Below are 26,733 nucleotides of genomic sequence, written 5' to 3'. Positions count from 1 at the left end.
GGCCACCAAAAGGTTACGGTTTAATAAACGACTTAATCGAAGGAAACTGTAAACAAAAGGAAAAGACAACCTACAGACGAAGAGAAAATACTTGCAAGTGACACAACCGACACGGGTTTAATTTCCAAAATATACAAGCACCTCCTACAACCCAACCACGAAAAACCACACCACCCAACCAAAATACGCAGAAGACCTAAACAGCCCTTCCTCAAGACAGACAGAAGGCCAAGAGGCCCATGGAAATATGTTCAACATCGCAAATTATTAGAGAAATGCACATCAAAAAACGCAGTGAGGCAGCACCTCACACGGGTCAGAATGGCCATCACTAAAACGTCCACAGATAACAAACGCTGGAGAAAGTGGGGAGAAAAGGGGGCCCTGCTGCCCCGTTGGTGGGACTGCAAACTGGGGCGGTCACTATGGAGAACAGTGAGGGTTCCTCAAAAACTGAAAACAGAGCGACTGTGTGATCCTGCAATCCCACTCCTGGGCATGTATCTGGACAAAACTCTTTTTTTTTTTTTGTCTTTTCAGGGCCTCACCCGTGGCATATGAAGGTTCCCAGGCTAGAGGTCTAATCGGAGCTACAGCTGCCGGCCTGCACCACAGCCACAACCACGCCAGATCCGAGCCACGTCTGAGACCCACACCACAGCTCACGGCCACACCAGATCCTTAACCCACGGAGCGAGGCCAGGGATCGAACCCGCAACCTCATGGTTCCTAGTCAGATCCGTTTCTGCTGCACCACGACGGGAACTCCTGGACAAAACTCTTAACTCGAGAAGATCCACGCACCCCGATGGTCATTGCAGCATTGTTCACGACAGCCGAGACATGGAAAAAACAAAAACAACCCAAAAGAGCCGTTTAGAAAACATACAGACGCGACGATTTCAAAACCAAGCTTGTGGCTACCCGAGGGGAGCTGCTGGGAGGCAGGATGGGCTGGGAGGTCAGGACTGGCACACACACTACTACGTACGAAACCCACAGGTCACAGGACCCACGTACAGCGCTCCGTGACAGCCAAACGGGGAAAGAGTCTGAGAAGGCATCAAGCCGTCTGCACCTGTACGGCCGATTCTCCTTGCCGGACACCTGAAACTAACCCGCTGTAAGTCGACCAAACGCCAGTGAAAGTTATTTTCAACAAGAAGGAGGAGTAGAAGGGACTCAGCCACCAACTGGCGTCCCTGAGTCGAAGCAGCCAGGGCCTGCGGCCTCCCAACGGGATGGGAATGGACTCGGAAGAACAGGGAGCAGCAGGCGTGCAGGGCCCCCAGCCGCGGGCACTGAAGTTCACGCCATCGCCCCGGTGGTCCTGCCCCAGCTCGAGGAGAGACAGCACAAGGCCACCAGGCTCTGGGGGTCTTTCCTAAAAGTGGCCCCCTCCCCCCCTTCCTTCCTCCCTCTCTCTCCCCTTCCCTCTCCCGCTCTCCCCTCTACCCCCTGCGGGGCAGCTGAGGAAGTGAGTGGTCCTTAGACGTCTCCTCCTCCGAGACTGACAGTTACCGATCAGGTCGAGGCCCTGGGGAGCCCGCAGACCCCCGCTCAGCTCCCCACGCCCCCTCTTGTCGCATCAGCCCTGGAACCCTCCCCACCCCACCCCCGCCGTCAGCTGGCGTTCCCACGACACAACCACGGGACTCAGGCAGCCCCAGGAGAAAAGCCTTGGCCCTCACATGCGCGTGGCCTCAGGGATGCGGTCAGGATCCCAGGAAAGGGTTTCAAGCGCCCACAGCCGACGGCCACAGCTTTACCGGAAGTCCAGTGACTGTACCCATCTTACAGATAAGACAAGCAAGGCTCAGGAAGCCCAAGTGACAAGCAGTTCATGGCCACCACAAGGGCACAAAACGGAGACGGACGAGCCAACCCCCACAGACTCCAGGGCACAGGGACCCGCTCCCAAGGCCTGCGGGAGAGAGTCGTCACCTGGGGGTGGAAGTGAACTTGCGGTGGATGAGACTGCCCCTGAAACCCCTTCCAGCCACCGCGAGCTGAGGAACCTTCCAGAACCTGCCAGGTGGCTTCCAAAAGCCAGGTTTCAGGGGAGCTTCTCAGAAGGGCGCAGGACCCCCACTCTGGGGGTCGTGGACCGCCGTGGGGATTTGCACAAGCACCGGTATCTGAGGGTCAGGACCCCCCTGCGTGGCGAAGGCAGGGAGGGTGCCCACTCGGTCCACCGGGTACACAGCAGGTGCTCAGCCACCACGTGCGGCATGAACGGAGACTCAAGGTACAGCACTGCCTCCCGCGCTGAAGGAGCAGCTGGCATCACTCAAGTGACACCAGCCCGGGTGGAGGCCTCTGTGCCAGGGACCCCACCACCCCGGGGCTCCGGGCAAGGGAGGACCCGCAGCTCAGGATGTGGACAGGCTGGCAGAGTGGGCACCCTCAGCCCCTCCCCAAGTCCAGGCACCTCAGGGGCCCCCGTGGGGGATGTGCAGCCCTTACGGCCCCCACTTCAGAGTCAAGGTGAGGCCGGAGAGGCGGGGCTTCTCCAGCCACGGCCAGGCGGGGGCAGAGCTAGAAACAGGTCTCCACGCGCCACACCCAGCACAGCCCCCAGGCCAGGCCGCCCCTCCAGGCCGGCCCCACCCATGGCCTGGCACAGTGTCCGACGGGGTGGACGGGGACCTGGACCAGGAGGGTGAGAGCACCTGAGGGACACCAAGGACAGCCCCCGGGGTGCGTCGCTGTTCAGACGCCTGCTCACAGGCAAGCCTGCCCGCCTCGTCCACCAGGATGACCCAGTCTGACTCAGGACGGGCGGGCGCAAAGCAGAATCGACACGGCCCTGACCCGAGCGGCAGGGCGCGGGCTCGAGAGGCAGCTGCCGGTTGGGCGACTCTCCCTTTTCCTCCGTTTTCCCAAAGTTCTACGGGGGCAGCATAAGAAGCAAATTTACACACGGGACCACAGCGTGGCCGTGGGCCTGCAGGGCTGCTCACGGAGTGCGGGTGGCTCTCCCAGACCCTGGGGGACCCCCCCCCAAAACCCAGGGGACCCATCGGGGGAGGGGCTGCCCTGGGAATCGCCTCAGGCCTGCGTGGGGGCCCTGGGCCCTGGGGCCCTGGTGTGATGGGACAAGGGTGGCCCGACCGCAGTGCTGTGGGAACATCCTGCCCTGATGGGTGAGCTCACAGAGGCGGGGCGGGGGCACTCTGACATTCTGCTCTGGCTGTGTCCCCCTCCAGATCCCCCCATTCTTGCCAAATGCCACCTGGCCCTCATGGCTGGTCAGGCCAGAGGTCACACGCCTGGGTGCATGGGTCACTCAGGCCCCGGGGCCTCCTGCCTGGCAGGAGGGTAGGGGCTAAAGTGGGGAGGCGGCAGCATTTCACTGCGGGAAGCAGGTCAGGAAGAGGATGGGGACAGAGGGACCCTCACCCGCCAGGAGCCCAGCCCTCAGATGAATGGCCAACAGAAGGGCAGCTGGCCGTGCCCCCACTCCAGGCCCACCGGACCCCACACTCAGGTCCGTAAACCCCTTCCTGGGGGCGGCCGGTCCCCGGGCTCCCAGGGAAGAGGTCGGTTTTACTCTGCAGCGTTTCCTCTGTGGATTTTCCAAGCTGGTCCTTGTCACCTGGGGGGCTCCAGAGGGGCCCCTCTGAGGACAGATGCCTCGGGGGCACAGCAGGTCCCTCCCCCCGCACGGGTGACACCACACAAGGAGGGAGACGGGCCAGTCGAGGGCACGGCGGGGGGGCCGGGGGAAGGGGGGCTACCCCCGCTGCTCGGGAGAGCGGACAGCCACCCAGGCCTTGGGGCTGGACCTTGGTTCACAGCTCCCTCAGGTGGGACCCACCCCGAGATCAGCCCCACCTAACCCGCAAGGACACAGACACATAAAGAGAGAGAAAAAGCCCCTAAACCAGAGGGCTGATTCACTGCAGAGCCAAGACTTGATCTTGGACCCCGAGCGCCCACTCTGGATGTGCGTGCAGTGAAGGGTGACCACGGCAGGCCTGGACTGTCCGCACCCTTGCCTGGCCCCGGGAGGTCACTCTGAGTCCTTGGAGGGACCTTCTCAGGGGAGCGTTTCTGCTGACCTGTGTGGCCTTGAGGTTGTCTGCAGTAACAGTGTGATTTACAGTGGGGGGGCCTGGGGAGGGGCCCCCCGAGAGGCTAGAGACTAAGGTCAGCTGTGCAGGCGGTCGGCCAGGCCTGTGTGAGCCACCCTCAGTAAAACCCCCGGACCCAGGGCTGCAGGGAGAGTCCTGAACTGGCAGTAGCTCAGCTGTGCTGTGACACAGGCTTCTGGGAACCAGGCGGTGTTTGTAGGTCTCCCCCGGGGAGAAAGCGGCGGGGCCTGACGCCTGGGCTGGACCCTGGCCCATAGCCTCCGCATCGGCTGATTTTTGTCTGGGTCCCTCGCGGTTAGGCCGTGGACCCCAGCAGGTTGGCGGAGATCGTGAGCCCTTCTAGAGAATCGCTGAGCACGGGGGTGGGCTGGGGCCCCGAACAGCCAGTCCCGCAAGCGGCTGTAGTGCTAAGGTGCTGAGTTACGGGGGGTGGGGTGGGGGGTAGTGCCATCTGGATTCATTAACTGGACTGCAAGTTACCTTATAACAGGAAAAAAGGTAACTCGCCCCAAACAGTCAAAAACCGCACAGAGGGATCCTGGAGACCGTCGCACCGATGGCAGCCAAGGACCAGCGCAAGTGCCTTGGCTGTGAGCACGTGTCCTGGCCCCAGGCGGCCGCGCTGCAGGGACAACCCCCAAGGCAGGTAATGGGATCCCATGTGCCTCCCGTCTGCGCTGCGCAGAACAGCTGCCAACCCCCTGGGTCAGGGGCCCCGCGCTCCCTGTGGACACACGCTTGGGGGACGGGCTCCCCGTGTGAGAAGCAGGACGAGGTGCTGCCCGGGACTCCCGAGGCAGGCGCACTCCGATCTCCCCACCACACACACACACACACACACACACACTGGGCCGCTGGGCCCCACCAGCCGCACACACACACACACACACACACACACTGGGCCGCTGGGCCCCACCAGCCGCACACACACACACACACACACACACTGGGCCGCTGGGCCCCACCAGCCGCCCCTGCCCCCTCGCAGGATTCCTGAAGCCCTGCGGGGGTCTGGGCCATGGAGACGCCCCCAGCCCAGGCCTGGTCCAACTCACACCAAGCAGTCCTCTCTCCCCGGACGCCACTGACGGTGGCCACCAGGGAGCCAGGCAGAGCCAGTCCTGAGGAAGGGGCACCCGACGCAGATGGCACAGAAACACCGTCTCCGGCGTGGGGAGCAGACCTGTGGTTGCGGGGGAGGGGAGGGGGGACGGCCGGGGAGTCTGGGGTTGGTAGTGCAAACTGATACATTGAGAGTGGAAAAGCAACGAGGTCCCGCTGCACAGTGCAGGGACCCATGTCCAGTCTCTTGGGATGGACCGTGACGGAGGACAGTGTGAAAAAATAAAACCAGTCTACATACACGTGTGACGGGGTCACTCTGCTGTACAACTGAAATTGAAGGAACATTATAAATCGACTATACTTTATTAAAAAATTTTTTTGAAGAAATACCATCTCCCCAATAGCCTGTCCAGGACCCTGATGGAGATGCCAGGGCGGGGAAAGGATGCCAGGATGGCCAGGGCATGTGACACGCACCCTCTGAGGACAAAGCAAGGAGGGGGCGGGGGACGTGGCCTGAGTGATGTTGGCCTGAAGTCTGGTCACACCTGGGCCGTCTCACACCTGCCTGTGAGGACTCGCCTTAGGGAAGCCCAAGTGGCTTTACCCAAAGGTTCCTGAAAGGGGGGTGGGAGCCTCGGGGTCATGTCTAAATTCCACGAGGAAGAAATTTCCAGAAAGGGGAGCGTCTGCCAATGCCCCCCGCCGACCTACCAAGCCACCCCGAGGCATTCTGGATTAGGGGGTGTGTTGCGTGTTAGTGTGTCAGTGGCGGGGAGTCTGCAGAGTCCCTCAGTCGGGGGGGGGTGTCCACAGAGCCACATCCAGAGTCACTTTGCATGGCTGCTACAGATACAAGGGCCAGGGGAGCTGCCCCCAGGGAGGAAGGGCCCGATCAGCACAAAGGGCCCGTCAGCATCCTGCCCCCAACCTAGGGGACCCGTCTCCAACTTCTGTCCCTGTGCCCCCAAGCCTGTGGGGACCACAGTATCTTCCAAAGGGATGGCTCCGTGACCGCATGTGGGAAAAATAACCAATGAATTCTGCAAACCAGCTCTCGGGCCACCTGCGCCGTCAGGAGTCTGTGCTACCATGGCCGGGTGGGGGGCGGGGGAGGGCATCGGTGCAAAGATTTCCGCCCTTTCTTTCCTTGACCTTGACACACGGCTGGGTGGCTTTGCAGCACCTCCGGCTCACTGCTGCCTGATTGGGAAGCTGGCACTGCAGACAGCCAGGCTCAGGAGAAAGACCCCACAGACTTGAACTTCAGACCAGCCTCGCGGTGGCTGGCTGCTTCCGGTCCCTCTCTGGGTTCGGTTAATTATTACTTGGAATCCATGTCGTGACTGTGCAACAGCTCTTATGAGCCGAACCTCTGCCTCTAAAAACATCCGGGGTGTGGACGGCAATCACTGCGCTGCACGGCGGAAACGGACGTAACCCCGCCCATCGACCGGACGGCGACCAAGCGAAACATACGTGGGGGGGGGGGAAGCACCCTCAGAAGGCAACGTGCAACTGCCATCCCAGCAAAAGGAATAAATATAAAAGAGGAAAAGACGCGTGAATATTTAGAGAAAGTGGCAACCAGCAGCCCTGCCCCTCACGCTATCCTGTGCTTTGACGGGTAAACAGCACTATTTGCACATGCGCAGCTATGGAAATTACATAGCGTGTTCCCTCTGCTTCCTGAAGACCAGCTTGCTACCTAGGCAGACAGGTAATCATTTGTAATATAATAAAAATGTCAACAGTAAAAAAGAAAAAAAGAAGGAAAAAAGGGACAATTTGTATTCAACCAAACACCCTGAATTTTCTTTCCAACAGTCTGAGACAGTCAAAATCTCATACGCCAGCCGGGCAATGGGTTTGTTCTGGTGAATTCCATTCCCTCTGGCTTCTCCCTTGTTCTGCCCAAGGAGAGGTGAAGGCAGCCTGCCTGCAGAGCTGTAAAGCCACACAGCAGGTGCCTTCAAGCAAACAAGCGCTGGACCCCTGGATGACAGGCCGGCCTCAGCAGACCGTCTCTGCCGGGTGCATCCATGGACTATAAACCAGCTCTGAGCTCCAGACACCAGGCTCTTAACCAGGTTGGCTCAACACAGCCCCTGCTTCCTCTGCCTGGGGAGATACACGGGGACATGTCCCTCCAGGATTCCAACTGCGGGTCTGCCCAGCGCACCATGTTGGGGGAAGGGGGAGATGCTGCCGGAATTGCAGGCAGGGCTCTGGGTCCACGTTCAGATGTGAATTCTTCACAAAAGACTCATCAGATCCTCCGACGGGGCAGAGACCCCCCAAAGTGAGAAACAGCTGGTTTCCATAATTTCCAAGGGACCTCTCGTTGTTAGGTCTCGGTCCTAGGTGTCCCCAGGGCTCTGTTTGGTAAAACCATCCCCTGGGAACCTGTGGGATCACCCATGCCCCCGCATCACCGCCCTGAACATGCCTGGTTTGGCACCATGATTCTCCCCATTTGGAACAGACACACATATATTCACGTTACTGCCACTTTAGTTATCTTCCCTCTCATCTCAACGCCTTTCTTCCCAGGCAGCTGTACCTACAAGCCTCAGGAAGGCCGGCCACACATGGAGACCGAGTCCTAACTCTCTCCATCCGGCTATTCCACCCCTGGACGTGGGCTCAGCGGACGGGAGACCCAGCCGCTGCTGAAAGGTCCAAGGGTGCGCCGGTCGTGGGCTCGTCCTGCTCCAAGGAAGCTCACAGCAGCCCCTGGGCTGGAGGAGGACATCTCAGGGAACGGAGGTGCCCACATGGGGGGGCACATCACCCAGAGCCCGTTCCACCCATTTCCTGGGTCCTCGGACACAGGTGTCCAACACAGACCCTCAGCAGGCGGGAGCCCCGCAGACCTGACCGCTGGCCCTCTGCTGGGCCGTGGTGTGGAGGGTGCCTAGCCTCCTACACAGATGTCACAAGAGGAAGCCACCAAGGGCTTCAAGCCAGGAGGATGCCAGGGGCCAGCAAGCTGGGCGCTTGTGCCCCCGGGGTTTGCGGTCAGAGAGCAAATCTCAGCATCTGATCGGAGAACGGTGGCTGGTTTCAGCACTGGATGCGCCGAGATCAGGCAGAACAGAGGCCAGCAAACTTCCAACCTGGCCCCTGCAGCGGGAAAGCAGCCAGAGACAAGCGGGAAGGAGCGAGCCAGGCTGCGGGGCAATAAAACTTTATTTACAAAAGGCAGAGCACGGCGTGGGAGAAGGCCCTGCAACTCGCCCATGTGGCAAGGGATTAGCATCCAGAACGTGGAGAGAACTTCTGCAATTCCACACCGAACACCAAATGACGTGATTCCAAAATGCGCAGGGGACTTGAACTGACGTTTCTCCGAAGAAGACGTATGAACGGCCAAGAAGCCCGTGGAAAGATGCTCTTGGTGTGACATACCGTCGGGGAAATGCACACCAAACCACAGCAAGATCCGTCACACCCACTAGCACGGCCACCATCAAAAACAAAGCAAAGCAAAACAAAACGAAACTGCACAAAGATGCTGGCAAGGATGTGAAAAAACTGGAACCCCTGCATCGCTAATGGGAACGTAAAATGATGCAACCCCTGCGGAAAACGATACGGCAGGTCCTCAGAAAGTTACCAGGTGACCCAGCAAGCCCACCTCGGGGTCTAGCCCCCAAAGAACCGGTGTCTGGACACCCACTTCCCTGACGGCATGAATCCCAACAGTTGAAGGGTGGAAAGAGACAACCTAAATGTCCACCGACAGATGATGGATGTGCAAAATTTGATCTCTAGACAGTGGAATATTATTTGACCCTAAAAAAGAAGGAAACTCTGACACAGGCTACCACGTGGGTGAAGCCTCAGGACAGTTCAGAGAAATACGTCAGACACGAGAGGGCAAATCCCGCCAGATTCCACTCGTAGGAGGTCCCTGGAGGGGGCACGTTCACAGGGGCAGAAAGACGACGGAAGGGGTCGGGGGTGGGGGAGGGGGGGTGTCAGCGTTTGATGTGGACGGAGGGTCAGCTTGGGAAAAGATGGAAAGTTCTGGAGAAGAAGCGTGTGATGGCGTGCACAACAGCGCGAATCTACGTGACGCCGCTGAGCTGTGCGCTTGAAGCGGTCCAGGTGGTAAAACTTACGTGCCTTTTACCACAATAAAAACATCTGGGAGTTCCCGTCGTGGCTCAGTGGGTTAAGAACCTGCGAGGATTCGGGTTCAAGCCCTGGCCTTGCTCAGTGGGTTAAGGATCCAGCATTGCCACAAGCTGCAGTGTAGGTCAGAGATGTGGCTGTGGCACAGGCTGGCAGCTGCAGCTTCGATTCAACCCCTAGCCCGGGAATTTGTATGCTGCAGGTGCGGCCGTAAAAAGAAAAAAAGACATTATACACTGCGGCAAAGTGAGGCATTTCTAGAAACTGAAGCTGGGCAGGACCTGGTCCACGAGCCACAGTCTGCCACCCCCTGATTTGGGAGCACCCGCTAGGCATCCAATTTTGGAGAGAATGACCTGAGTCCCGTCACAGAAGACCTCAGAGCCCTCACCCAAATCTGTTGGAGGTGTCACGTCGCCACCTGGAAAGTCACCTGTTCCGTCAGAAATCTGACTAATCACGGGGTGGGGGGGGTCGGGTCTGATTGCACCCACAAGTGGAAAAAAATAATTTGAGGCAATAACAAGGAACTCTTCAGGAAACCAAATCTTTGAATTCATTCCATCTCACCTCTTGAGTCCCGGATGAGACTTCACAGCGTTGTATGTTAATTCCGCGGCTTTAAAGTGGAAGCCCTTCCCCATTCATCACGAAACATCCTGGCTACTCACTGAATGACCACTCCAGGGTAATGGTCCATCTTTTCCGAGGGGCGGCTGGAGGTGAGCCCCACAATAGGTTTATTCCGTGATAAATGTTTCCACTGCAGGACGCTGCTGCAGCCGGGGTGGGGGGACGGGGAGGCACTCAGAGAGGGGGCATACAGGATGAATGGGGGGGGGCCTCCAGCACATCTGAAGGCCACCTGAGGATGCAGGAGGAGCAGAGGAGAGAGGGAAGTGCCTGGATCAAGCTTGACCTGATGGGGAATTCTAGCTCCGCTCCCCCACCCCGGGCAGGACACAGCACTGTCTCGGCTCACGGAAGGTCAATGCCAAGACCACAGAAACCCCTCCCTGTGCACAGCACACGGGCCACCACCCTCCCTCCAGCTGAGATGCCCCGGGAGCCCCCCCTCCCCCCGCCCCGGGGTAACACCTGGCCCTGTCCTGGAGGTGGCTGAATGTGCGGTCAAAAACACCCTGACCAGCAAACCGAGGATCCGACAAGTCCACTCCGGACTTGTCCACTTTGGGGACCCCGGGGCAGCTTTTCCCTTCCTCCTTCCCCTCATATATCAGCGACCACACTCACAGGGCTGGATTCTGAAATCCAACGCTCTCTGCCCCTCGGGGCCAAGGGTCAGTGTTTCCCTAAGCGGCTGGGGGTCCAGGCATGAAAAAGGATTCCAGAGCTCAAGCAGCACCCATCACGGGCCCCCAATGATGACAAAAAAAGTGCAGATCAGCTGGTCAAGTGCCCTTTCTCGGGAAGAAAGCTGAGGGAGGTATGAGGGCCTTGCTGCAGAGCGAGGCTCAGAGAGGTTCAACCTGGTGGTGAGCCCACGAGGCCGCGGCCGGCCCGGGCCCCACGGCCCCCCAGTGCCGCCGCAATGAATGGTGCCCCAGTGCCGAGCCCAAGGGCGGGAAAGGCAGGCCTCACAGACGATGCTGGACACAGCAGCCTCGCGTGGGGCCTTCGGGTCAACCTGGACACCCTCTTCCTCTGAGCCGGCCCAGCCTCCAGAGGAAAGGGCAGCCGGGGCTTCCCTAGCATCCCGCGTCCTGTGTGATCATCTGCTACCTCCCCACTGAGCCCCAGGGGGTGAGCAGGCACCGTGGGGCTCGGGGCCAGGGGGCTCCCGCCAAGAGAACCGCGTCCAGCATCAGCGAGGATGGAGGGCGAGTGGACGGCAGGCTCTGCGCGCTCAGCCCGGCCCGCGGGGACTGGTCTCCCCCGGGGCCCCATCGCCGCCCGTGTGCGCCGGGGGAGGGTGGGGGCAGAGCCCAGAGACGCAGCTGGGAGCACGAGGAGGGACTGAATAGGGCGAGGGAGAGGATCCGAACTGGACGGCAGACAGGACCAGAGGCAGGAAAACCAATTAAGAGGAGAGCCCCGAAGCCCACGGTGACCAGGCCCGGGGGAGGGACGGCGGCTCCGACACTCGGCCCTGTCTGCCATACCTGTAACCCCAGCACGCGCGTCCTCAGCTGCATCTTGGAAGATGAAACCGACCTTCGTGTTTTCAAGTGTAAAGCAGAGGCACACACAGCAGGACACACACACACACTGCATGTCCAGTGTATTAACGTCTCGTTGGGGTGGACGATTTGGAAACGGGGTCTAACATGTCCCCTTGGACAGGTGATAATTTGTCTTTAAAGGCTGAGATACAGCGTCCGAGGGGGTGCGGCCCTCACCAGAGAACGGCAGCCATTCCCCCTCTTCGCCAGGTTGGTCACGGCACAGCCCAGCATTCAGGCAAACATTTGGCAAATGCCAGTTTGAAGCCCATATTACAGTGAAATGACACCAGTGGAGCACACAGTAGGTGCTCAGTAAGATGGCTCTGGGCCCTAGACTGTGAGCTCAGGACGTGTCTGAGCGCTGCAGAACCACAGCCCCTGAGCGCCCTCCACGGCCCCTGCACTGGACACAAACGGGTGTCCCCTGGTCCAGCAAAGATGGAGGCAGGGCACCTGCACCACCTCCTCCACCACCCGCCCTGAGCCACACAGGCTGAGTCCAGCCTGGACATCTCAGAGCAGAGACTTGGAGCCAGAGCTGGGGCCTCAGCCGTGGTCTCAGTAAATCCCCCCAGGTCACATCAGCTGGGACAGGCCCCTTCCCCCAGGGTCCAGGACCACTCCACCCGTCCTGTCCCCACCCTGACACAAGCACGGGGGCCCTGATGGCGAGGAACTGACTGTGCCCTGGCCACAGTGCCAGGGGGGCGAGAAGGACCACGCCACACCCGGGGTAACCAGCTCCTAGGTGACAACAAGGACACGTTCTAACTCACCGGAGGCGCTGGCAGGCTGGGCCCCACAGAAGGGCTTCTCAGAGCAGGAACCGTCTCCACTGGGGCGGGCCGAGGTACCGGGACAGGAGAGAGTTCCAGAGCTGTGAGAGAGAACCAGGGCGCGGTCAGCAGAGGCTCCAAGGCGCAGAGGTTAAAAGATCTCATAATTCCTCCCCCTACGGTGACAGCAGCACCAGTCACCACCGCCAAGGCCTGGACGCAGCCTGAATGTCCATCCATGGAGGACGGACTCAAGACCATGAGGTACTACAGAGAGCAGGCCCGTGCCGGCCAAGGGGGAGAGGGGAAGAAGTGGGATGGATGGGGAGTTCGGGGTGCGTAGATGCTATTATTTAGAATGGATAAGCAAGAGTGCCCGTTGTGGTACAGGACGACGAGGAACCATGAGGTTGCGGGTTCGATCCCTGGCCTCGCTCAGTGGGTTAAGGATCTGGCGTTGCCGTGAACTGTGGTGTAGGTTGCAGACGCAGCTCGGATCCTGCGTTGCTGTGGCTGTGGCGTAGGCCAATGGCTACAGCTCCGATTGGACTCCTAGCTTGGGAACCTCCATATGCTGTGGGTGCGGTCCTTAAAAAAGCGGAAAAAAAAAAAAAAGAATGGCTGTGCAATGAGATCCTACTGTGCAGCACACGGAGCTACATCCAGTCTCTTGGGCTAGAGCAGGATGGAAGATGATATAAGAAAGGGAATATATATATATATATATATAAAGGGGTCACTTTGCTGTACAGCAGAAATGGGCACAATACTGTAAATCATTCTATACTGTAATTTTTTTAAAAGTCCATCTTGAAACTGAAATTAAAAAAATGTGGTCCATATACACAGTGGACTATGACTCAGAAATAAAAAGAAGGAAATCCTGCCATTTGCAGCAACACGGCTGGACCTAGAGATTCTCCTACTAAGTGAAGCCAGACAGACAGAGAAAGACAAACACCGCATGATATCGCTTACGCGCGGAATCTAAAATATGACACACGTGACCTTTAATGCAACGGAAACAGACTCACAGACACAGAGAACAGACTTGCGGTTGCCCAGGGGAGGGGGAGGGAGCAGGATGGACGGGGAGTTTGGGGTTGGCGGATGCAAACTTTTCCACTGAGCACGGATAAGCCATGAGGTCCTGCTGCACCGCACAGGGAACTCTATCCAGTCTCCCGGGATGGACCGGGATGGAAAAGAATGCATTTTTACAAAATGCAGAAAAGAAAGCCTTCCAGCGCATCCTGGCATCGCAGAGCCGACAACCAGGGGCCACACTTCTGCTTCTGGAAAGATGGAGAAGACGCAGTGCTCCCTCCCCCTCCCAAGAAGTGCAACTACCCCCAGGATGTTGTGAGAAAATGAACGGAAGACACTGGGGGGTAAAGGGAAGAAGGCAGCCGGGTCGGGGACCTGGGACCCGAGGAAGGCACACTGGGCGCTTCTCCTTTTCTTTCTTCTTACGGCCGCACCTGTGGCATCTGTTGGTTCCCAGGCTAGGGCTTGAATCGGAGCCACAGCCGCTGGCCTACACCACAGCTGCAACAACGCTGGATCCTTAACCCGCTGCGTGAGGCCAGGGATGGATCCCACATCCTCACAGACACTATGTCAGGTGCGTAACCCGTGAAGCCACAGTGGGAACTCCAGGTCCGTGCTCTAGGCTGGGTTTTTGCTTCCTGCCCCAGACTGGGAGCGAAGAAGCTAGACACCCCGGTAGAAGCAGGAAGCAACCTCCAATGAGTGACTGTTCTCTCCAGCCCAAACCCCAGAAAAAGAGCCACTGAATAGGACAAGTTTAGACCAAACTGCTCTACTCGGGTAAGAAGTATAGAAACACCATGGCCCCGACCCTGACCCCCAGCAGCAGGGGCGGGAGGGGCCTGGCCTTCTCCTTGTACAGCTGCCGTGAGACACCCGAACCACCCCTGGAGGGTCAAATACACCACAGTGTGGAGCCAGGACTTCCCTCCCCGCAGGGCGGTAACGAAGGCTCCGTCGGATTAGTGCAGGCGACACAGAAGGCCTGGATTTCCACGTGCCCTTGGCACCCCTCCCTCATCCTGCTGGACTGGCAGGACTTTCCCCACCACCACCACTAATGAGGACACGCCCACCATGGTCTCCATGGAGACCACGGGGGGGGGGGAACCCCATCCCCCACCAGCAATAACAAGGAGCCTCCCTGCTTAGGCACCAACAGAGGTCAACTGAGGAGCCTGGACATCTACCTCCACCTGGCAGGACTGAGGTGGCACCCCTTCCCTGTGCGAGTGATGTCAAAGAAGCCAGCTAACCCCTTCCCACCAGTCGGAATGGCCATGTTAATGAGAATACAAATAACCAGTGCTGGAGAGGGTGGGGAGAAAAGGGACCCCTCCTGCACTGGTGGTGGGGACATAAACTGGGACAACCACTATGGAGAACGGTATGGAGCTTCTTCAGAAAACTAAATATAGACCCACCATATGATCCAGCCATCCCACTCCTGGGCATATATCCACACAAAACTCTCATTCAAAACGATACATGCATCCCTATGTTCACTGCAGCACCACTCACAGCAGCCAAGATGTGGAAACAACCTAAATGGCCATCGAAAGATGAATGGATTAAGAAGATGCGGTACATATATGCAATGGAATACTACTCAGCCATGAAAAAGAACAAGATAATGCCATTTGCAGCAACATGGATGGAACTAGAGATTCTCATCCTAGGTGAAGTAAGTCAGAAAGAGAAAGGCAGGTACCATATGATATCACTTACATGTGGAATCTAAATTATGACACAAACGAACCTCACTACAGAACAGAAACAGACTTAGAGACATGGAGAACAGACTTGTGGTTGGCGAGGGGGAGGGAGTGGCATGGACGAGGAGTGCAGGGTTAATAGATGCAAACTGTTCGTTTAGAATGGATAAGCCATGAGGCCCTACTGTACAGCACGGGGAACTAGGTCCAATCACTTGTGATGGAACATGATGAAGGATAACATGAGAAAGATGGTGGCGTGTAGAGAGGTATGACTGGGTTGCTTTGCTGTATAACAGAAACTGTTTTTAAAAGCCAGCTGAAACACAAGGCTTAAGCAAGACCCACAGTCTCACACTAGGAAAATGTGCACATTTCCACTGAAAATCATTCATCACCTTGAGAACCAATAGGATTTTGAATGGATAAAAGAACCAATGGAACATGACAAAGAAGCGACAGAGAGTTAGCATTATCTGACAGTTTAAAGCCGTAAAAATGAAAATGCTTCAATAAGCAATTATGAATACGCTGGAAAAAGATGAAAAAAACAAACAAACAGAAAACCTCACTTGAAAAACAGAAAAATCTCAGCAAGCAGAGACAGAACCTCCTTGGCATGTGATGGAGCTATGTCCCAATAAACCCATCGTAAATATCATAAGTCAAAAATGCATTTAGGAGTTCCTGTTGTGGCTCAGCGGGTTAAGAATCCGACTAGTATCCATGAGGATGTGGGTTCGATCCCTGGCCTCGCTCAGTGGATTCAAGGATCTGGCATTATAGTGAGCTGTGGTGTAGACTGCAGACATGGCTCGGATCTGGTGTTGCTGTGACCGTGGTGTAGGCTGCCAGCCTGGGAACTTCCCATCTGCTGCAGGTGTGGCCCCGAAAAGCAAACAAACAAACAAAAAAGCATTTAATGCATCTGACCGCTGAACAACATAGCTTAGTCTAGCCTACCTTCAACATGCTCAGAACATTACATTAATCTACAGTGGGGCAAAATCATCTAAGACAGAACCCATTTTTATAATAAAGTGTTGAATTCTTAGCAATGGGATCCTGCTATGTAGCACTGGGAACTCTGTCTAGTCAATTATGATGGAACACGTAATGTGAGAAAAAAGAATGTATACATGTATGTGTAACTGGGTCGCCATGCTATATGGTAGAAAAAATATATATATATAAATAAATGATTTTTTTAAAAGTGTTGAATAGCTCATGGAATTTATTGAATACTGTGCTTAAAGTGACAAACAGAATGGTATCTGGGTCCAGAATGGTTGCTAAGTGCGTTGGCTGTTCACCCTCTCGACTGTGTGGCTGAAGGGGATCCTGCATCTCACAGCCCTGCTCAGCATCATGAGAGGAGGGTACCACAGGTCACTAGTCCAGGAAAGATCAAAATTCAAAGTATGATTTCCACTGAATGTGTACCACCTTCACACCATCCAAAAGTGAAAAAAAATTGTAAGCTGAACCACTGTAAGTTGAGGACCGTCTGTAGAAGAAGCAGTTGGAACTGTTAGAACTGGAAAATACAATAAAACAAGCTCAGTGAATGGAGTCAACATCAGAATGGAGGGAACAGAAGAAACAATCGCTGAACTGGAACCTTGAAGAACTAACCAAATTGAGCAACAGAGGGAAAAGAGACAGAAATAAACAAATAAACTGGGCCTCTGGGACCTGTAGGACTCTAACAAAAACATCCAACATCTGACTCACCAGAGCCCCAGAAAGAGAGAAGAGAGAGGGAGACCCGAAAAAGTACCGAGGGGGGAAAAAAGGTGGAAAACTTCCCAAATTTGGGAAGAGACATAAACCTACAGATTCAAGAAGCTGAACAGACAAACCCCACACAGGATAACCCCAAGGAATTCACACCAGGATGCATCATAATGAAACTTCTGAAAACCAGTGACGAAGAAGAATCTTAAAGGCAGGCAGAGAAAAACGATGTCTTAGATGTGGATGGGGAAAACAATTGAGGTAACAGTGCCTTTCTCATCCAACTACAGAGACGAGAGGAAGCGTCACAATATTTTTGAGTGATGCAAGAAAAGTGCTATCAACCTAGAATTCCATCTTCAGCAAAAATACCCTATAGGAATGAAGGGGAAGTCAAGACACCCTCCAATGAAGGGAAACTAAGAGAATTTGTCATTGTCTATCCTAAAAGAGTGACTCAAGAAAACTCTCTAAATAGAAAGGAAACCTCAAATAAGGAATTTTGGAATTGTAAGAAGGAAAAAGAACATAACAAGCAAAAATAGAGGTAAATACAAATAAGCTTTCCTTCTGCTCTCAAATTTTCTAAATTGTTTGACAGTTGCAGCAAAATTACAATGCCACCTCATTTGGTTCCAAACGTATGTAGAGGAAATATGTAGACATTTATATTGTAAAAGGGGGATGGTAAAAAGACATAAAAAAGATAAGGTTTGTATATTTTTACTCAAACTATATCTCAGTGGATGGTAATAAAGTTATGTGATATAATGCCTAGAGCAAACATTTAGAAAAGTATATAAAACTCAAAAATTATAGATAAATAAAAATGAAATTCTAACGAAATACTGAAATAACCCACTAGAAGGCAGGAAAAAGAAAACCGACATGAAAAACAGAGAAAAGACATAGAACAAAAATGGCAGAATTAAACCCTAACACATCAGTAATTGCATTAAATGTAAATGGTCAAAATATATCCATTAAAAGATATTAGCAGGGCTCCCACTGTGGTATAGTGGGTTAAGGATCCAGCCTTGTAGCAGCTGCGGCATGGGTTGGCACAGATTTAATCCCTGGCCTGGGAAATTCCATATTCCGCAGGTGCAGCAAAAAAAAAAAAAAAAAAAAAAAAAAGGAAAGAAAGAAAGAGAGATTAGCTGACTGGATAAAAAGTATTTTAAAGAGCCAATTATATGATGTCTACAAAAATTCACTTCAAATATAATGACATAAGATGAAGGCAAAAAGATGAAAAAATATATTATGCCAACATTAACCAAAGGAAAGTAGACATGGCTATATTAATGTTGGATAAAGTAGACTTAAGGGCAAAAAAGACTACCACACAGAGGAACATTATATAACATTAAAGGCCAAGTCATTAAGGATAGCAATCCTAAATGCACGTAAACCTAAAAACAGAGAAGCAAAATATGTGGAGCAAAACTGACAGAACTGAAAGGAAAAGAGATAAATCCATAGTTAGGGTTGGAGACTTCAACAACCTTATGTTGATGGAATAAGTAGACAGAAAAATCAATAAAGATATGGAAAAACTCAACCATACAATCAACCAACAGCAAAACACACATTCTTTTCAAGTTTTCATGGAATATACACCAAGACAGACTACATGCAGAAAATAAAACAAGCCTCCACAAATTTTAAAGTAAAAACATAGTGTATTCTCTTACCACAACAGATTCAAACTAGAAAGTCATAACCAAAGGTAACAGAAGTCTCCCAAGACTTTGAAACTAAAAGGAGACTTTTTTAAGTACATGCAATTGAATGAAAATAAAAAATAACATACGCCAAACTTTGTGTGATACAGTTAAAGCAGCACCGACACAGAAACTGATAGTACTAAATGCATATACATTAGAAAAAAAGAATAATTGCAAATCAAAGTTTAAGTTTCCATACCAAGAAGCCAGCAAACAGAGAGGGAAATAAAGCCAAAGCAAGGGTCAGAAGGAAAGAAGGAAATAATAATCATAAGAGTGGAAATAAATAATTACCAAAAACAAACAAACACAATAGACAAAAATCAATGAAACAACAAGCTGACTCTTTGTAAAAGTTTAAAAAATCGACAAAACTCTAGCAAAACTGACCCAAAAAAGACAGAAGAAAACTTGAATTACCAATACCAGGTATGTAAGAGAGGATATCAGTACATATCCTGCAGACATCAAAGGGATAATAAAACAGGGCTACAGACTACGCCACACACTTAAACAATACAAATGAGAGAAACCCATTCTTCAAGAAATACAACTCATTTGATAATGAAACAGGTAATTTGAAAAGCCCTATAACTATTAAGAAAATTGAGTTCCTAATTTCAAAGCTCACATTTTTGTAAGAAAGGAGAACTTTGCACACCCAAATGGCGAATTCCATGAAATATTTACAGAAGTAATATCACTTCTACACACCCTCATCCAAAAAATAGGAAATAAATATGATCCAGATGCTAAAACCATATAAAAAGCATATAAAAAAGAAAAGCACACATCAATATCTCTCAGAGAAATGTAAAAAAGTATTTAACAAAAATATTATCAAGTAGAATTGAGGAATATACGAAAAGAATTATACATCATCACAAGTAAGGTTTATTTCTGGACTGCTAGGCTGGTTCAATTATTTTTTTTAAAAAAATCAATCATGTAATACACTATGCCAACAGGCAAAAGAAGGAAAAGTCACAATAATCAATGCAGAAAAAAATAACTGACAAAAATTCAGCATCCATCTATTTCAAAAACTCTCCCAAAGATAGGAAGAGGGGAAATTCTCCAACTTGATAAACAGCATCTGTAAAACTTCGTCTCATCTGCTAACATTATTCCAAAGAGGGAAAGACTGAATGCTTTCCTCTTGTGATCAGGAACAAGGCAAGGATGTCTGCTCTCATCATTCTTATTCAACATAGCAGTAGACATTCTAGCTAGTACAAAAGGCAAGGCAAGGAAATAAAAAGCAGACAGTCAGGAAGATAGAAATAAAAGCGTCCTCATTTGCAGATGACGTGATGGTAGACAATCCCAAGGAATCTCCCTCAGCAAAACCTCTTAGAAATAATAATTGAGTTAACAAGGTCACAAGATCAACACGTAAAAGGCAATTGTCTCCCCATACACTAGTACTGAACATGTGAACGCCAAGATCTAAAATTCAATATCACTTATAATTGCTCAAAAAAATGAAATACGTAAGTGCAAATCTAATGATGTAAGCAAAAGACTCATATGCTGATATCTACACAACATTGGTGCAAGAAATCAAAGACCGTCTACAGAAGTGGAAGACATACCATGTTCATGGACTGGAAGACTCAATGCAATCATGACGTCAACTATGTCCAAATTGACCTGGGGTGGAAGGCACTTCCAACCAAAATCCAGCAAGATTTGTTTCAGACAAACATTATTCTGAAATGTATAAGGAAAGGCAAAGGAACTACAAAGAAAACTAAAACAAATTTGAAAAAGACTAGAGAGGACTTCGTCTCCCCACTTTTCAGACTTACACAGCTGCAGTAATCAAGGTGATGTGATTCTGGAGGATGGATAGAGACACAGATCAACAGAACTCAACAGAGAGCCCGGAAATAGATCCGCACAGATGCCCAACTGATTTTGGAACAAGGCATAAAAGCAATTCAATGGAAGAAGAATGGTCCCTTCAACAAAAGGCACTGGAGTGACTAGACATTGATAAACAAAATAATGGCCATCAACCTGAGCCATAAATTACACAGCAATCCCATGCCTCGGCATAGAGCCAGAAAAGATGAAAACTCTAATCCAAAAATATACACACACCCCAATGTTCATGGCTGCACTATTCACAACAGCCAAGACTTGGAAGCAACCTAAAGGTCCATCGACAGGCAAATGGATAAAGAAGATACATATGCAATGGAATATTACTCAGCCGTAAAAAAAGAATGAAATAATGTTGTTGGCAGCAACACGGATGGACCTAGAGATTTTCATACTAAGTCAGTCAGAGAAAGACAAATATGATATCACTTACATGTGGAATCCAAAATATGGCACAAATGAACCCATTTACAAAACAGAAATAGACTCACAGATACAGAAAAGCCACTTATGATTACCAAAGGGAAAAGAGAAGGATAATTTAGGAGTTTGGGGTTAATATATGCACAGTACTACATATAACACAGATAAACCCCAAGGACCTACTGTATAGCACAGAGAACTGCATTCAATATTCTGTAATAACCAAAATGGAAAAGAATCTGAAAAAGAAGAGATATATATCGATACATCTATAACTGAATCACACTGCTGTACACCTGAAACTAACACAACACTGTAAATCAACCATACTTCAATTTAAAAAATCAACTCAAAACAGATGATAAACTTAAATGTACAACTCTAAAACTTTAGGGAAAACATTTTTGTAGGAGAAAATCTTTAAGATCTAGGGTTAGGAAACAAGTTTCCTAGACTTGATGCCAAAAGCACAATCCACCTACAGAAAAATTTTTCAAAAAATCTGACCTTATTAAAATTAAAACCTTTTGTTCTATGAAAAACCCTGTTAAGAGGATAAAAATGCAAATTACAGATTAGGTGACGATATCTGCAAACCACACATCAAACAAAGGACTAGTGTCCAGAATATAAAGAATTCTCAAAACTTAGGATAAGGAGTTTCCATGTGGCTCAGTGGAAACGAATCTGACTAGTATCCATGAGGACTCGGGTTCGATCCCTGGCTTTGCTCAGTGGATTAAGGATCTGGCGTTGCTGTGAGCTGTGGTATTGGTCGCAGATGCGGCTTGGATCCCATGTCGCTGTGGCTGTGGTGTAGACTGGCAGCTACAGCTCCGATTCAACCCCTAGCCTGGGACCTTCCGTATGCCCTGCGTGCGGCCCTAAAAAGACAAAAATTAAAAAAAAAAAAAAGAAAAAAGAAAGAAACAACTTAGGATAAAAACAACAACAACAGACAATCCAATTAAGGAAAGGAGTTCCCCTTGTGGCTCAGTGGTTAACCAACCCGACTAGGATCCATGAGGATGCAGGTTCGATCCCTGGCCTCTCTCAGTGGGTTAAGGATCCCACGTTGCTGCAGCTGTGGTGTAGGCCAGCAGCTATAGCTCCGATTCGAACCCCTAGCCTGGGAACTTCCATATGCTGTGGGTGCAGCCCTAAAAAAAAAAATTCAGAAAAAAAAAAAAAAAGGGCAAAAGACACACAGGGACATTTTGCAGAAGAGGACAGCCAGACAGTGAGGAAGCACATGGAAAGAAGGTCAGCATCACTAGCCATGGAAGCAAAGCAAAGCAAAATCACTACGAGGTCTAACTACACCAGCGTGGCTAACAGTAACACCAAAGGCTGGTGAGAAAATGGACGAACGCTCCCATTGCTGGAGGGAACACCAAAGGGGACAGCCGTGCAGGAAAGCAGTGGAGCAGATTCTTAAAAATCTAAATACGCAGCTACCTACGACCCGGACTTGCACTCACGGAACTTTGCCCCAGAGAAACAAAGAATTGCATTCACCCGAAAACCCTGCTGTTTACAGCAGCTTTATTCGTAACAGCCCTACACAGCCCTGGTGTCCCTGGGAGGCTGACGGGTTAAATGAACTGCAGCGTGCACTCCGTGGAATCCCACAGGACATAGGGAAGGAGGGGCCGCGGGGACAGAGCTTTGATGACAGAGGGAGGCCAATCCCGGAAAGTTGCTTACAGCATGATTCCACTTCTGTATAATTATTGAAACGACAAAATTATAGAGATGGAAGACAGATGAGTGGTTGCCAGGGGCTGAAAAGCCGGCGAAGGAGGAGAAGGTTCTTATGGCTGTGACAGGGCAGTGCAAGGCATCCCGGGGCTGATGGAGGTGTTTGCATCTCAACTGTATCCTGGACAGCTCCTCCCTGGGATGCTGGACATTTGGTTCTGCCAGACCCCACTCGGGGGTGATCTGGGCAGCTTTGTGTTGTTTCTTACAATTGCATGTCTTAAAAAATAGAGGGTATTTTATTTGCTTTTATTTTGTTTTTCCTTTTTGCATGACCCACAGCATATGGAGTTCCCCGGCCAGGGATCAGATCTGAGCTGCCGTTGGGACCTGCGCCGCAGCTGCAGCAGCGCCAGATCCTTTAACCCACTGTGCGAGGCCGGGGATGGAACCTGCACCCCGGGGCTGCAGAGACACTGCCCACCCCATGGGGCCACAGCAGGAGCTCCTCTTTTTAATTTAAAAGGTACACTGTGGAACATAAAACAAACGGAAGTTGCACAGAGCTGCCACATGACCCAAGAGACACGACTCCATTCCAAGACACAGACCTAAAACGGATAAGAACACACGTCCACACGAAAACCTGGACGCGAATGTCCAGTGCAGCGTCTTCCTAACAGCCCCCAAGTGGAAGGCACCTAAATGCCCAGCACCCAAGGGCCAGGTAAGTGAAACGGGGTCCATCCAAGCCACGGAATCGTGTTCAGCCACAAGAAGGATAAACACTGACCCGGGGGAGCCCTGAAAACACCACGCTCGGGGAAAGAAGCCCGACACAGGACCCCGTATCCTGTGGTTCCGTTGACACAAAATGCCCTGAGCAGGCAAATCCACAGAGACGCAAAGCAGATGAGCGGTTGCCCGGATGGGGGAGAGGCGGGGGTGCAGCGGGCAACTGCTAACGGGCACAAGGTCTGTTCCGGGGGAACGGAAATGTTCCAGAATTGATGGTGGGGATGGCTGCACAATCCAGGAATATACTCGACAGCAACAAAACAACACGACAGCAACAGCACACTTTAAATGCGTGGATTGCACAGTATGTAAACCGCAGCTCAAACTTTTAAAAAATTTCTAGGTAATTTAAAAAGCACCCCTTTTCGAGCGATCTTCCCTGTCCCCCATGGAGAATAACTAAATTATTGAACTATTTTAAAATGTTAGCCTTCAGCGTTCTGCATCTATTTTTAGAAGCGCTCATCATTCTACGGAGATGGAAAGCGGACTGGCCAAGCATCCCGCAACAGCCCAAAGATGCGCCCCAGAGCACCGAGGGGCCCAGTGTCCTGGGCCAGGAGTCAGGAGGCAGCCCGGTCCCGAAAGTCACACTGACCTGTGCCCTGACAGACCCAGCTGCCCCCGCCCCGAGGGCCCCTCTCTGGAAGGGTGTGCCTGGGTCCAGCCGGGCTCTGCGGCCACCCCCGACCTAATTCCGTGACATGGGAGTGAATGGGGGTATTGCCCTGGAGCCCTGGGGGTTAAATGAGCACATGGAGGCTCCCCCATGACCCCCCACACACCCCAGTGGAGGAAACGTCACCACCATCGTCTCAGCCGGAAAGGCAGCGAGTATGGCCCCGAGCTGCAGGCCCTTCTCAGAGACATTCTGCCCGGAGGGAAAACAGCTGTTTCAACAAAAACTGCTGCTGGAATGCTCCCAGCAGCACCATGCGCAACCCCTAAAAATGGAAACAACCAGAGGTCCATCAGCAGAAGAGGGGACCAAATGTGCTCCATCCATTGATGGAATATTATTTACCCCTCAAAAGGAACAGAGGCGCTGACACAGGTTACAATGTGGCTGAACCTTGGAAATCTCTGCTCAGTGAAAGAAGCCAGGTCCTGAGGACTTCGTGTTGTATGACCTGCGTATATGAAATGTCCAGGGCAGGTGAAGCCATAAAGACAGAAAGCAGACTGGGGGCTGGCAGGAGGGGGCTGCTCTTGAGTATGGGGTCTCCTGGGAGGGTGATAAAAACTGGAACTTTTTGGAACTCGAAGTGTTGGCTGCCCAGCAAAGAGAACGCACTAAATGCCACTGAACTGTACAGTTTCACGTGGTTGATTTCATGTTCTGTGTATTTCACCTCAATAATAATAATAATAATAAAAACATTCTCAACAGCTCACAAGGGTTCAGAATCCACTGCCTACTGGGAGAGAGGGGAAAAACCCTGAAATCCAGGCAAAAAGCCTGTAGCCTCAGGGATGAGAAGAAAGGGAGCAAAATCTCTGATCTTCAGCGTTGGTCAAGCGATCTCCTGAGCTGACCTCTTGAAGCCCGAGGGGAGCGGCCAGAGGGAGAATGCTGGACATCCCCCTCCACTGGGGTGGACACTGCCCCCTCCCTGTGCCGTCCACACCCTGGCTGAAGTCTGATCTACCCGATCTCCTGATGAGAAAACCGAGGCAGAGGTCCCGCAGGTGCTGAGCTGCCCGGCCAGGACCAGAGCCCAGGCCCGTCTCCCACCACTGCCTCTCCCGCCCAGAAATGGCTCATCAGAGGAGCCGGACCTGGTGGGAACCCCTGGTGGGCCCTGGACCTCCTTTCGCGAACATTCCTCCTCATCTCCTCCGCCTGGTCCCCTCACCAGAGAGGGCAGAAGTGCAGGTGGAAATGAGAGGAGGAACGGCTGCCGTGAAAAATTATTCAGGAACAAGGTTAAAATATTCATGATGCCCGCCAGCCGAACCGCAGCGCGCCTGAGCCCTAAGAGCATGCACCCCACCCGGCCCCCCTGCTTCTGCCCGATGGGGGCCAGGCGCGGGGAGGCGGGAGCGGGGTGGGGGCACTAGACACACCAAACCCACACAGGGCCCTGCCACCTGGACCTTGAACCCAGGGAAATCCTCTCCCAGGGACCCTGGGCTTGGCCATCCCGCCTGCTTCAGCCAGACGGGCCGGGGCTAAGGGACATGATGGCAAAAGGGACACACAGGAGCTCTCTCCCTCGTGCCCAGTGAGTGAGCCAGGCTTGCCTGCCAGGGAGGAGATGGATGGTGGGGTCACCCCACCGCCAACCAGCCCACCCCAGAGACAGGCCTGCCCCCCAGCTGACCTCAGGTGAACTCAGTGACCCCCAAGAAGCAGCCAGCTGCGTGCCACTCAAATGGTCCACTTTCTGATTCCTGAGATAAACATACGAGGGGCCGGTAACCTGCAGGCCAAATCCGGCCCACAGCTTGTTCTTATAAATAAAGTTTTATTGGAGCACAGCCATGTCCACTCATTTACATATCACTGTTGTGGACGTTTGCTTTGCAGAGACGCTGTATGACATCCAAGCACAAAATATTTACTCTACATGAGCCACAGGGAGCTCCTAAATACTCTTCAAAAAATTGTATCCGAGTAGAGTTGACTTACAAGGAAGGTTGTGTTTTCAGGTGTACAGCAAAGTGACTCAGTTAGACAGGAAAACGTCATCCTTTTAGCCTAAGTTTTGGAGTGTTCTGTTCTGCAGCAAAGGTTAGCTGTACAACCTCGATCTAATTCCTACCGGCTGGGTGGGCATCGGCTCCAGCCCCCAGGTGGAGCACAGGGCAATGCCCAAGGTCACGCAGGTGCTTCCCACAGGCAGCACCTGCAAAGCAGACCTTAACTCCGGCTGGTCCAATGCCCAAGGCCCTGCCCGGTCACAACGCAGGCTTTCCAGAAAGGGCTCCCGACTGGATTACTAACTCATGAATACCACACCTCCACCTCTCCGGCCCCGTCCTCTCTCTTCAATAAAAGATGAGGGTAAGATTTCAAATGAACAAAAGCACATCCGTGTCAGGAAAACCATCTGAGAGCCAAGAAAACCCACATGGAACAGCACCCTCCATTGCCCAGCCATCTGGAGCTCCTGCGGGGTTGGGGGGGTGTCCCCCGCTGGGAGCCCCCCCACCCCTGCGTGGGGACTCCCGGGGAGACCCACCTCCATTCTGCTCTGTGCACACAGAGAGGAGGTGTGGGTGCGTCCCCAAGGCTGCCGATGACCCCTGCAGGGGCCAGAGGTACCCCGGGGGGTGTCCAGCTCCCCCCATGTCATCCTGAGCCCCCACATGAAGCAGGAGCATGAAGCAACCTCCACGTGGTGCAGGTGAACCAGGAGTTCACAACGGGGCCTGAACAGGAGGGCCCTACAGGACAGGGGAGGGGAGCTTACAGACGAAAGGCC

At 52.4% G+C, this 26,733-nt stretch overlaps 1 protein-coding gene across 1 annotated transcript in view; it reads right to left on the bottom strand.

Moving 5' to 3' along the window:
- Positions 1–26,733, bottom strand: part of SHANK2 (SH3 and multiple ankyrin repeat domains 2) — a 499,107-nt gene that overhangs the window by 472,164 nt on the left and 210 nt on the right. Inside the window, 1 exon segment of the mRNA XM_021082645.1 lies at positions 12,265–12,365. The gene's annotated coding sequence lies outside the window, so the exon portion shown is untranslated.

This window comes from Sus scrofa, chromosome 2, assembly GCF_000003025.6.
Source record: "Sus scrofa isolate TJ Tabasco breed Duroc chromosome 2, Sscrofa11.1, whole genome shotgun sequence".
NCBI lineage: Eukaryota > Metazoa > Chordata > Mammalia > Artiodactyla > Suidae > Sus > Sus scrofa.
This window is presented reverse-complemented; position numbering and strand designations above follow the sequence as displayed.